We start from the raw sequence: 14,436 nt of genomic DNA on the forward strand, positions 1-14,436 counted from the left end.
CAATGTTTTCATGATTTTCACAACTTCAAATTTTGAATTCTGTTTCTGGTTGTCTGACTGGTTGTCAGGGAGACCCTGCAGATTATTACTGAATGTAAATGTTGGCTGAGTGAGTGTGCAGTGTCCTCTGTTCATCAGTCACATTTCACTGTCTATTGGTCCTTCAGCTAGCCAGCCACACAATTTCAGTAGCATTAACCTGAGCAAGCATGCTACTGTTAGCTACCTAGCCGCAACTTGGCTACACTGCATGAGTCTGGTGATGGTTAGCTCGTAGCACTAACTCAATTCAGTTTTATTTATATAGCGCCAAATCACAACAACAGTCCCCTCAGGGTGCTTTATAAGGTAAAGACCCCAAATAATACAGAGAAAACGTTTGAAACTGTTCCAACATCTCCCTCTGCATCCGGTCTTTAAGTGATGACGAATGATTCCTGCATCCGGGTCCAAACTACTCTGTGTTTATTAAGGCTGTTGTGTTTTTAACATGTTTTATAGTTTTGTATCTTGTTCTATTTAATCTGAACAAGACCCAAAAACAGTCAGTGATCACTGTCGGCCTCTCTTGGTTTTTATTACCACTGTTCTTTTTAAAGCTCAGTGTTTAACCCCTTACGATGTAACTACAGCCCAGCCCATGCAGCAGTATATTAATGACTAACCTGGTATTGTGGATGGATTATCTCAGTTGTTCTCCTGACTGAAGTTTGGTCCGTTTACAGCATCCTGCCATGCGATTGCATTTGCCCCTAACCATCAGGAACCCTCACGTTAACTTTTATCAAGTGGAAAAAAGTTAGCGTTCATCCTCCAGCTTCACTGTGTTTATGCTATGCTAACATAGCTGTGTAGCTAGCGATCACGTAGCACATCATTATATAGCAGCTAGCCCAACTTCAGTAACCCTACAAACGTCACTGCTGTTTAGTTTTCTGTCTTCATTTATGTTGGAAGTGATAGCAGAGCTGTACGTTTGAATGTTTCAGAAATCTCTCAGTCAGAACATGCTATATCATGTTTAGGTGGAAGCTAGCGCTAACTTCTTGCTAACTCATAACTCCGTTAAATTTCATAAATTCTGTTTTCATAGATGTCTGGATGTTAAACTTAATTGTTACACCTGGTAAAGCAGCAACGCTGATCATTTTATTAAAGATGAAATAATTTAGACAGTTTGTAACTCTCAGTGATGCCGCAGTGATTGTTTGACTTTGGGACCTGAAGCGGAGTTTGGAGCCGGAAACAGCTAATGACGTCAGACTTAAAGGCCAGATCAGTGTTGCCAACTCCTCAGTAAGGAAAATCGCTATTGGCTGTCCTAAAAGTTACTAGAAGTCGCTAAATGATGTCATCGCCTAATTTGCATAATTGGTCATGCTAATGTAATTGTAACCTACGTAGTTGAAGAGAGAAATAACAACGTGGAAGAGACATAAAGTGAGTAAAGCACGTCCTAAATGCATTTAGAATTTATTTAGAACTACAAATTAAATTTCTTTTAGCAATTATTGTTTTTTTAATGTCACAATTCCAACCCTGCTCCTTTATCCGGACTTGGACCGGCAAAAGTGACCCAGATAGGCACTCTGGTGGAGTTACTGTGTGTGTGTGTGTGTGTGTGTGTGTGTGTTTATAAGTAGTTTTAAACCTTGTGATCCACAAAACAGCATAACAGTAAAAGAAGAATTGACTGCGTTACAGTCAGTGCGGGAGCAGCAGCTTCACTCGTGCGCGATTCATTTGCAATTTGGAGGCATAGGTGTGAACGTCTCCTGCCCTGATAGCAGCTGGTGGAGGACTATCCTCCGCCTGTGAGCGCTTTGGCACGAGCGAGGTGCCCACGGCAGCACCGCTTCTTGTTGAGAGTAAGAGCGATACGTGCTTTCACGTCAAAAAGTCGTCATAAATAAGTCTCCAATAACACCAGAAAAAGTCGCCAGATTTGTCGCTAGTTGCTTTTTAGAAAAAAAGTCGCTAAGGGGGTCTGAAAACTCGCTAAATATAGCGACAAAGTCACTAAATTGGCAACACTGGGCCAGATTCTGGATGGCCCTTAGCTGAAGCATCATTAAAATGGCGGGAAAAACGACATAATCGTACCCTCGTGCCTTCAGTCCAGTGCAACACGCCAAGTTACGAACTTGAGAGGCGCACAACTGGATGCTGCGCCACAAAGACTGTGTCCTGTAACACGTGTTGTGACATGAAAATTGGCTCGCTACACCCACGACACAGGCGATGCAGTGAGCATGATGGCAGTGTTAAGGAACAATAAGAGTATTTCAAAGATGTATGTGGCATGATAGACTTCCTGTATGTGTCCTTAAATCAGTCTGTGAGTCTGTCCACAAGGTAAATGAACTGCTTCTTATGACGGTCATCTTTTATAAGCAGTCAGTGCTTTTTCAGTACAAAAAACATAAATACAATTTACAAATGTATAAACAATAAAAATGAAAAAAATGTTTAGTGATTTATTCAAACATATGCAGGCGTTTGGCTTTAACAAACATTTAAAAAGTGTTTTGAAGTTTCTTGCAATAAAATGTGATTTAAACACTGTGTGTGTGTGTGTGTGTGTGTGTGTGTGCATAGGGGGGGTGTCACCCTAACCTTTTCCAGTCAGTGACCCTGCACCTGTTGGATTAGTTTTTCAAAGTTTACAACCTTAAATTCAAGAGAAGCGTTTGCTCTGCAGCACTTACAGTCAGCGGTTTTTCACAGAGCAGAGACAGGAAGTCTGACTGTAAACGCTGACAGCATGATGTCTGTGGCTGCTGCTCCGGTTTTTCTCACTAAGACAACAAGACGAGGGGGAACTCCACACAGAAGCCCACCGTCGTGCAAACATCCTCTAAGTCAAACCTCACCGATGAGAAGAAGCCAGGATCTTCTCTTCCTCGTGATGTAGCTGCAACACTTAAAGAAATAAACTCGCCAACTGTGCAGGCGGAATTTTTCTCAGCGAAAAGGTGAAAACCACACAGAGACCGTCAAAGACATGCTTCATACTCTCAGCTGCTCTTTAGAAACATCCTTCTTCAGAAGCAGCTCAGAGTGACTCTCATTTATGAGAACGGAGGGGAAAGTACTTCGACCCTGCTTAAAGTGAAAGATGCTGAATTAAAGAACATTTTGCAGACTGGCAACCTTTGTTCCAGCTGTGCTGCACACTGCAAACTAAGCATCAAAATGGAGCAGTTCACTGCAGTTATTTGGCAGGTACACAAACATCCAAGATACAAGTACAAAAACAGAATAGTAGAAACACACACACACCTTTGTCTTTGTGTGTATAAAGATAAAGATAAGATAAAGATTCCTCTATTGTCGCTGTACTTGGGTGCTGTACAGTGAAACTGGAGCAGAGGTTATGTTTCAGCAGACTAACATACATAATATAATAAATATAGCAAATATAAAAGTATAAATACACACAAACACAATCCTGCTACAAAGGATAAAATGATATTGCACTGGTTGGAAGGTAGCAGCAGCACATTCACTAACCCGACCAGCTGGAGTGTTTACACACATCTTCAACCTTTCCCTCTCTCTGTCTGTAGTCCCAGCCTGCTTCAAAATGGCCGCCATCGTCCCTGTACCCAAATCCTCCACCATCTCCTCATTGAAGGACTGGCGACCTGTAGCCCTGACCCCCATTGTGAGCAAATGCTTCGAGAAGCTGGTCAGGGACTTCATCTGCTCTGCACTACCCGACTCACTGGACCCTCTACAGTTCGCATACCGCCACAACAGGTCCACTGATGATGCCATAGCCCTGACACTCCATGCTGCCCTGTCACACCTGGAGAAAAGAGACACGTATGTGAGAATGCTGTTTGTAGATTACAGCTCAGCATTCAACACCATCGTTCCCTCGAAGCTGGACAGGAAACTGCAGGATCTAGGACTGAGCAGCTCCCTCTGCAGCTGGATCCTTAACTTCCTGTCTGACAGACGCCAAGTGGTCAGACTGGGCAGCACCACCTCATCCCCCACCTCATCCCCCATCACACTGAACACTGGTGCTCCACAGGGGTGTGTACTGAGCCCTCTCCTGTACTCACTCTACACCTACGACTGCACGGCCACTAACAACTCCAACATCATTGTGAAGTTTGCGGACGACACTACAGTGGTGGGTCTTATCACCAACGGTGATGAGACGGCCTACAGGGAGGAGGTCAGCGCCCTGACCCACTGGTGTCAAGACAACCATCTCACCCTCAACGTCGCAAAGACAAAGGAGTTGATAATGGACTTCCGGAGGTGCAGAGGAGTACACACCCCCATCACCATCAACAGCGCCGCTGTGGAGAGAGTGAGCAGCTTCCAGTTCCTTGGTGTACATCTGGCTGAGGATCTTACGTGGTCAGTACACATAAACAAAACAGTGAAGAAGGCGCAGCAGCGCCTCTTCTTTCTCAGGAGACTGAAAAGATTCGGCATGAGCCCCCGCATCCTCAGGACCTTCTATCGCTGTGCCATTGAGAGCATCCTCACTGGATGCATCACCACCTGGTACGGCAACAGCACCGCTTACAACCGCAAAGCTCTCCAGAGAGTAGTGCGGTGTGCTGAACAGATAATTGGAGGTGAGCTTCCCTCCCTCCAAGACATCTACAGGAAGCGGTGCCTGAGGAAAGCGGGAAGGATCATCAAGGACTCCAGTCACCCCAGCCACAAACTGTTCAGACTACTTCCATCAGGAAGGAGGTTCTGCAGCATCCGGTCCCGAACCAGCAGACTGAGAGACAGCTTTTTCCACCAGGCCATCAGACTGCTGAACACGTCATAGACACCTCACCCTCACTACTGGAACTTCAACATTATGCACTCCATACTGTACATTAATGCCACTGTTTTGCACATGTCCGACTACCAACCTCTGTATATTTTATATATCTTATTTTATTGTTTACTCTATTTCATTTGTAAAATATGTATATACACACTATACACACACACACACACACACACACACACACACACACACACACACGTAGAAAAACATATTTAGTATACACATCCAGTAATGCATATACTCTTATATATTGGACATATATTTATTACTTTCAGATTTAGCCATTCTTATATTTTTGCTTGTTGCACGTTATTGTATTTTGCACAACGCTGTTGCTTGTGAAGCTCGCACACAAGAATTTCACTCGCATGTACTGTACCAGTGTACCTGCACATGCGACGTGACAATAAAAGTGATTTGATTTGATTTGATTTGATTTGAGTCCAGCAGAGCCCAGTCCTGCTGTGCATACACTGTATATAAAAGATGGACATGGCTATCACACTTTCACCTTTTGGTGTTGGACCCAGAAACACTGGGATGAGAGGGTCAAGTGCTAAGTTACACCCACCTGTTATACCTGTATTAGGCCACGCCCCGAATGCAGATTTTAATACAATTTAAAGAGTCAAGTTACAAAAGCATTCTCCACCCGTACAGCTCGGTATCAGGCTGTAAACATGTTTATTTCTGCTGTGAAGTTTTGTGTTTGGACCGACTCACTGCTGGAGCCTCAGGTTTCACCCCGCAGGCTGGAAACACAAATACTGAAAAAGTTCCTTCATGTTTACATTAGATTCATCTTTAATCTAGAGTCACTTCGATTAGCCACAGCTGCAGGTCTGAACTTTTTCTCTGGCTGATTTCCCAAAGCTGAGTAAAACTGAGAGAGCAGAGAATCGACTTCACCTGACAGGAAACTCGAGCCATCGCTCTGTCACTTTCTCTGCACACGATTAACTCGGCCGTGTATTTGCTCGTGTTCCTGTACCTGATGATCTAACCTTTTGACCTTTTCGAGTCTTTATTTGATCGATGTTCTGCCAAACATGTGGACATCTGGCGTTTATTCGGGGCGCGATTCATAACCAGTTCGCTCAACAATCAGGATAAAAATATGAAACAAAGACTTGAAAATGTCTTTCAGGTCTCTGGATGAGGGCTGAGCTCTTTTCCATTATGCAAACATCTTTCTTTGCTCACATATCTGCTGTTGGCCTCAGTCCGGGGCCCCGGCCTGTAGAGGGCCGCACACAGCCTGGGATATAGTTTAAAACTGCAAACTGTTAAAGCTAGCTGCATAAACAGTTTGACTGGCTCGCCCATCTTTGGGTAACTGCTGCTGGTTTTTCATCAGTTATTGCACGAATAAACTGATTTAGAAAGCAAACATACTAAGAAAAAAACATCTTTTAAACCGACGAGGCTGTTCATTTAGATTTCTGTGACAGCTGCAGCCATCTTTTATCCGGTCTGCATGCAATAGTAAACTGGTTTAACAAGAAAACTGTTGTGAGTCCTACATAAGAATCATAATGCAGCAGGTGCAGCAGCCGAGCTTTAATAAATCATCGATGTTTCCCTGCAGGGGACTGGATCTTTAAACGGGCTGTGACTGTTGGAACAAAGGAGTCGGGGAATCAGAAAAGTTTAGAAAGATCAGAAAGATAATTAAATATGAATATGTTTTGTTATCCTGAGCGCTAAAGCCAAAGAACAATGTCTCAGGCATCGTTTGTTTGGAGTTTGCAGAGTGTGCAACATCCTACTGTGAGCAGGAGGACAGGAGCTGGTTTGTGCTTTGCATCAATGCTAGCTCAAGTGTTTGGTGTAAACACGTAATTAGGTTACCCATGATGCACTGAGGAGGACAACAGGGGATCCAGACTTCCTTACACCCCCAATAATCTGCACCCACGGTTACACTGATATAGCTCTGAAGTCTGTACAGAAATCTGAGTTTCCTTGAATTCCCACCGTTATTATTGCCATGCGTTCGATTTATGTGTCTGAAACCTTTCCACTGGCTTGTTATTCCTCGCTGCCTGCCCTCGCTCTCGCTCTCCGTCTTTGTTTGCAGGAATGCGGGACGTCAGATCGGGTTCCTGTAATGTCACCGATGAAAAGAGGGAGGCAGATTCTGTTACCAGAGCCGAGCTAAAGAGAGACGGAAACAAAGAGGAACGAGGCGCAGCTGAGAAACAGATGACACACGCTGTGGAACAGGAAGACAAAAGGTTATGATTATGCTTGACCTTTGAACCCTCATAATGACGTGACACTCGGACTGTTAGGTGTTTAGGGAACGTCTGCACGACTTTGTTCTGCTAATTCGCTCACTGTTTTGACATGTGGTTGGACTGCGGAAAGGTGAGAGGTCAGAGGGGTTTCTCTCATACCACCAACTTAAAGAGTCTTTACATCCGTGTATATCATATTTTATATATTTATGTATATTTAGATGTGCATATATATTCAAGGCAGTGCAATAAAGAGGCTCAGCTGCAAATAACCATCACTTTTATAACATGTTAGATATTTGTTTCCTTGTTGATGTGACATTAAATACTTTTCTGGGAAGCACTTTTGGAAATCTGATGTTTTGCTGACATTTCTTGTAATGTTCACGATGTCTGACTCTCCCAAACACAAAAACGCTCAGTCTGAATGTCGAAGCTGCATCAAAATGCTAACGCTGAGGCTTTTGTATGCCGTCCATCTTTTTTATACAGTCTATGCCAAAAACAAAGACATGAAACAACAACAAAGACCTGCAGGATGCCACAAAGTGACCACAAATATACACAAAGTCAGTGTGATGCTGTCCCCGTTACCCGCGGTAACCTGGTGGGCACAAGAAGCAGCATCAAAAGTTGAGCAGCAGTAAATGATGATCGGCCAGATCGACTTCTCAAGATTAAAATTTGGCTGATTTTCCTTTAAATTATTCACATTATTTGATACATTTAACAAGTAAAAAGTAGTAAAAGTTGTAAACAAAACTTTTGATTAATCAACAGTCGACTCCATGGAGACGAGCCAGCTTCACGCGGACGCTCACAGACCGGTGAAGCGCGCTCTTGTTCTCGCCCGTGTTGCCCTCTGGTCGTCAGGTTTGCTGGCGGCTGTTTGTTTCTGGGAGGCCTGGACTCCATCCCGAATCTTTGACCTCTGACCTCTTTGCCCGGGTTCACAGCCCTCTCAGGGTGGTGTTCTGGTGGTGACGGAGGACACGGTGATTTGGGGCTGCCACCTCTAAATGCTTCCACATGCTTCTGCTTGTGCGTTTGGGACGACTGAGGGCCAGATCTGTGGGAAACGGCTCCTCTCCGCTCTGTGGTATGTCGTATTTATTTACCAAGCCTCCTTCTGTCTTTGTTCAAATGAAGTTCCCAGAGCTGAAAATTCATCTCAATTAAAGTGATCGGAAAATAAATATGAGAAAGAGAAATATGTAAAGACACAGGCACTTCTTTAGGTATGTGATGTGGGTCTACATTTTTTCTCAGTTCAAGTATTTTCCTTTTAAATGCTTAAAAAAATGACAGAAAGTGCATCATTGTTTAGATTAACTCATATTTTGACTCTTTAAAGGTTTAAAGTGTATCAACAGCACAAATACATCCATTCAGACCTTTTATGTAACAAGTTCTGAAATCAGTTCTAAACTAAAATATACCATAAAAACATTAAATACTGCAGGGTTGTTACACAGTAACTGTATTTTTTTATTATTATTATTAAATACTTTATCAAAAATAATGCAATAATAAAAAATATGTGTAAATTAAACAGCTCAGAAATAAAAGGACACATGATCACAGGTGAAGAAAAACGTGCACGAGTATCTGCAGAGTTTTATATTTATGGGCAGCAAAGTGTTTACATTTTTTCCAGCTTCAGTGTGAAGAAGAAATCAGCTAATGTTAAAATATCCCATCAGGACTGTAATCCCTGTGCCTGGAAGAGCCTGGGAATTATAATCTCTTTTATTTAATTTGGTTAACTTTAATTTTTCCACAGTAAATATTGATGCATTTTACATATACAGGTTGTGTTTAGCATGATGTGGGCAGTTGAAGTGGACCTATTATGTTTTTCTTTATTTCCTGTTCCAGTGGTGAATGTTCATATTAAAGTGTAGTAAAGTGAACCCTGTGAGACAAAAGCTCAGCTCTAAACACTCACTTTGACTTCTTTTTCTACTCTTGGATCTGTATGATGTCATAGATGGAGGATGTCCCTAACATGGTCACCTGACCTGTCAAACACAGCTGACACGTCCACAAACGGGCCGGCGTTCACGTCGTCAGCTGTGATTTACAGGATTTTTTTCATTTATTTATTTATTTTTTTAGTGGTCTGAGCACTGATGCAGTATATTAATGAATAAATTCACTGCTGATTGTTTGTCTGTAATCTCTCCAGTATTTGAACGCTGCCCTAAAACGCTGCTGCTTTTATTCAAGTCTGTGGTCGGGCTGGTCCTGGATTTCTCCTCCACATACAGGAACTGAACTGCTCTCTCCAGCAGCTTCTTCGTGGCTTTGAGCTCCGAGTCGATCTCCTGTAGCACAGAGTGCAGCGATGCTGCTGTGGGCTCAGTGGGAAATGAGGCTGTCATCCTTCCAAAGGGCCTCCTCAACCAGGACTTTGTTCAGTCTCTTTACTCATCGTCACCTCTTCTGGGAAGACGAGCTTCTTTTTCAGGTCACTAGCATCTACTTTCATTAGCCAACTGAGACATGTGATCTTTCCAGGATGTCCTGAGAATATCGCAGTTCTCCTGCCAGTGGGACATGCCCAAATCCCCACATCAAGGAAGCATCCATATAACATCCAGAACGCTGTACACCAAGTCCCTCGGAGATCCTCTCTCTGATCCCGACACCCACAGTCAGTGTCAGCCTTTCTAATCTGAACCTTTTAAAATCCACAGTAACCCATCTAGACACACGTTTAACAGCTGACAGATTGCATCATTTATTTTTTGAAAGGTTTTCTATTTAGCGGCCAAAAACATCGAGTAGAGTGTTTTTATATATTTCATATTGTAACTGAAAGATCAGTTTTATTTCCATAGCACCAGGAGCCGGTGTAGAGAATGGCTGTCAGGTTCTGTCCAGCAATAACAAGCTCCACAGCTCCGTGTTTAACTTCATTAATCTCCCGATTCATCATAAGACACTGAGCAAGCACGCTTCCTGAAATGCCAACTGTTTCCTTTATGTTTCCTCAACTAACATAAAAACTGTAAACTGTCCAACACGCAGACACGCTCACAGCCCAACCCGGTTTGGAGGAATTCACTGCTGAAAAACGAGAAAAACTCTGAAACACGTCACTGAAAGTCTGCGGCCGCTGGATTTTCTCCTGGTGCTGGCGGGTATTTGTACAGGAGAGGAAGAGAGGTTCTCTGACCTCCTCTGTTTCATCATAATGCTCCACAAACTGTGTTACTGCATGGAAATGAGCTCCTTTTAAACAGAATAAATCAAAGATAATTAAGACAAAACACAAAGTTACAATATCGCTACATTTAAATATCAAAGTCTGGTCTGTTCGGTCCAGAGAGTCTGAAAATGGCTCTGCTCTTTATTCAGCCTTTAAATGAGGAATCTGTTATCAGAGCTTCTCCTCAGACGGGTGGTGCTAAACGTGCAGCTTCTATGGAAACATCTCACTGACCACTGATATTAATTTATCGTAGGTTAACGCGATGCTCGACAATAACGACCCAAACAAGCATCCAGAGAATTTTAGATGCTAACTGTGAGACGTTCTTCAAATCCGGGGATGGAGGTTTGGATCTTTACGTCCAACTAAACTCTGAGAATAAAGTTATTTTACAAATGTGAGAAAATACGCAGAAAGATGTGCATATTTATACTAACAGGGAATATTTTGTGTCAAAGTACTAAACTGGGATTTCCCTTCATTTTATTGTTTTACTCTGTGTTCTTTTAACTTGATGCATTAGTTATTTTCTCTTTGACATTTTCAGTTCTTTGAGGCACTGAAGCAGCTTCAGCGCTGACCAGAAGAGAAAGCTCTCAATGAGCTGCAGATGTGGAGTCCATCATTTTCTGTGTGACAGCTGATGAAGACGGATGAAGCTCGAACCTAACATCAGAATGAGGAAGCAAAGTGATTTAAGGCGGCTTTGACATGATTGTTGGTGAGTATTTCAGAAACGACTGGTCTGCTGGGACTTTCTCACACAACCATCTGAAAGGAGAGAATAATCTCAGCCTGTCGTTGCTGACCCTGTCCGTCCCTTTATGACCACAGTCACACTCTTCTGATGGCTCAGATCATCGAAAACGGGTTTCCTGAACACGACGATGGGTTCACTTCACAGTCCGGTAGAGTAGCTTTGGGATGTGGAGGAACCAGAGATTCTCATCATGGATGCAGCATCTGTGTGATGCTATCAAGTCAACATGGACTGAAATCTTTGAGGGTGTTTGCAGCACCTTGTTGAAGAACTGAAGCAATTCTGAGAAGGAAACAGGAAACACAGACACAGTTTCAGTTTTTGAATTAGTCTGAATTAGCTAATTTCCCTCAGACTCTCTGACGTTCTTTCTTTTGAAATATGTGACGAGGAGCCGCGTGTGAGCAAAAACAAAAGATATGAGACAAAATCATCGAGCCCCGGGTCAAACTGACGCCCAGGACGATGGCAGCAGCCTCAAAGATTAAAAGATCAAAAGTGAGACTAAAATGTCTCCGAACGTAATGGAAGAAAAATACAAAACACTCAAACTGAATCAGCATCAGGTGGCAAAACTAAACATTGGTATTCAGTCACATTCATGGTAATGCACGCATCACATGTGAAACACATAAAGCCGGGCTGTCACACTGTGAAACATGTTTGCACATATATAACAGCGAGGCCAGCAGAGAAAGAAAGGGAATCGTATTACTTTGACTCCATACATAAAGTATGCTGACTTTACCTCTTGATACCCCCCCCCCCGAGGGCAGGGACTCTTGAACAGCTTTTAGCCAGCTTAACATTTATCCCCCCCTCCCTAAAATGAAGCTGGGGGCAGCGCGCTGGATTTACTGTACCTTCAAACACACATGGAGCTGATTTAGCTCGACTCGCATGGAAAAGTCCCAAACGTCTCATTCCTCCTCCGGCCTGTCAAACACATCAGAGCCTCCGGTCTGCAGGAGAACCGCTGTCAGGCCGGATCTTTCTATAACATCAGCAGTCGCTCACATATGGCTTCAGGAAAATCTCTGAAATAGTGAAAAACCGTGAATATGCACGTCGCAGCTGCTGTAGGTGAGTATTTGGCCGAGTCCTCGGCACGGTATCACCTTCTTCTTCATTTTGATGCAGGTTTGCTCAAACACCTCGCCCTCTCAGGACTTTTCCACACTGTGATATGATTGGTTAGCAGCAGGAGTACTGGAATAAAGGCGACTTCACTGGCTGACGCAACCCCAGCCAAATCGATCCACAGATCAGTTTGGCTGGTCAGCATGTGTGATCAAACCATTTCTAAGTGACTCCAAGCATCTTTTTATGTGTTAACTCTTTGATGGTAGGCGAAATATCCAGCCTCACAGTTCAGCATCACGTGACGCCAACACGTCAGAAGTGAATGAGAAACAGGACCATCAAAGAATCCTGAACAGGAAAGTTGGCGACTGACCGTGAGACATATCAGCCAATCATGTTGTTACACGAATGCTTGAGAAGTTCACAACGGCTTCAGCTTTATGGTTACTTGTTGTTCCTGGAGCAGAGGTGTCCAACTCCAGGACTCAAGGGCTGATGTACTGCAGGTTTTAGATCACCCTGGGTCAGCACACCTGAATCAAATGATTACTTCATTACCAGGCCTCTGGAGAACTTTTTGAGGAGGTCATTTAGGGTTAGGGTTAGGGTAAAAAGCTATCGGAGTGTCCTTAGACTGCGACCGTCTGTATGACTTTAATTATTAATAAATGTCTGTTATTAGCCATTTGAATCAGCTGTGCTGCATCAAGGACTCATCTAAAACCTGCAGGACACCAGCCCTCGAGGCCTGGAGTTGGACACCCCTGTCCTAGAGTATTTAAAAGTAGAATGGGAGGCAGAGCCTTCAGTTTTCAGGCCCCTCTTCTGTGGAACCAGCTTCCAGTTTGGATTCGGGAGACAGACACTATCTCTACTTTCAAGATTAGGCTTCAAACTTTCCTTTTTGCTAAAGCATATAGTTAGGGCTGGACCAGGTGACCCCTCCCTTAGTTATGCTGCAATAGACGTAGGCTGCCGGGGATTCCCATGATGCATTGAGTTTTTCCTTTCCAGTCACCTTTCTCACTCACTATGTGTTAATAGACCTCTCTGCATCGAATCATATCTGTTATTAATCTCTATCTCTCGTCCACAGCATGTCTTTATCCTGTCTTCCTTCTCTCACCCCAACCAATCACAGCAGATGGCCCCGCCCCTCCCTGAGCCTGGTTCTGCTGGAGGTTTCTTCCTGTTAAAAGGGAGTTTTTCCTTCCCACTGTCTCCAAAGTGCTTGCTCATAGGGGGTCATCTCCTTACAATATAAATCACCCTGAGGCGACTGTTGCTGTGATTTGGTGCTGTATAAATAAATTGAATTGAATATTTCCTCAGCTGACACTCGCATCCTCACGCTGCAGCTCTGAGGCGTTCTGCCGTTCAGGTGACATCGCTGACAGGTGTCTCCCTCAGGCCTGCGAAGGTCTTAAAACAAAGATGACTTTCAGTGTGAGTCATGAAGGGATTACTGAAATCACAATTAAGACAAACTAGTAGGTAAGCCTCACCTTTAATAATGATCTTTGAATATTTTACTTACACATACACAAAGATTTAACTGCACATACTTTACTGTGATCGACCACCTGCTCTTGACCGTGTGACCAGCCCACATTCTGACCACCGCTGACACGACTTCTAACATTCAAAAGCTGTGGAGCTTGGTTCGGATCTAGTTCAGGGGTCTTGAACTCAAGGCCTTGAGGGCCAGTGTCCTGCAGGTTTTAGATGTGTCGTTAAAGAGGCAGCTCTTCCTCCAATCATCACCAGCTGAAACCAAAATTGTGTAACTTTGTGATCGTGTAAAAAGAAGTATTTAGAGGTGTTTTTTTGGGAAATCTAGTGGCTAACAAGTCTCGACACTTGGTCGCCATCTTTAAATATCCTTAGGAACTTATTTTGAAGCAGGATCTAAATCGCCTCACAGCAGAACAAATATGTTGTTTTAATGTTGTTGTGTTGGGAACAGTGTAGGTGTGCGTATGGCTGTGTGTTTCTGTGCACTTGCTCTTTGTGCATTGCTTGGCAGGTCACACCGCCATGTAAGCTGATCCTCCCAGAGCTCAGGCTGATTTGGGGAACAATGCGGGAGGCGTAACACATCCGCGTTGTTTCTGACGGCTCGAACGGGCCGCTGGAGAGCCTGAGAACATGATCCTCATTACTGCCAGCAGCTCACATGGACTCAGGTCCAGGCCCAACACAGAGGAGTCATTAAAAGACTAAACATGAGTTTGTGATCATTCTGTCAGTGTTCATTGACTCTGATGGTTTGGCTGCTTGTTTTATACGACATTCAATGTCACAAAAGTCCACATGAATAAAAACA

The sequence above is a fragment of the Oreochromis niloticus genome, linkage group LG5 (assembly GCF_001858045.2).
Source record: "Oreochromis niloticus isolate F11D_XX linkage group LG5, O_niloticus_UMD_NMBU, whole genome shotgun sequence".
NCBI lineage: Eukaryota > Metazoa > Chordata > Actinopteri > Cichliformes > Cichlidae > Oreochromis > Oreochromis niloticus.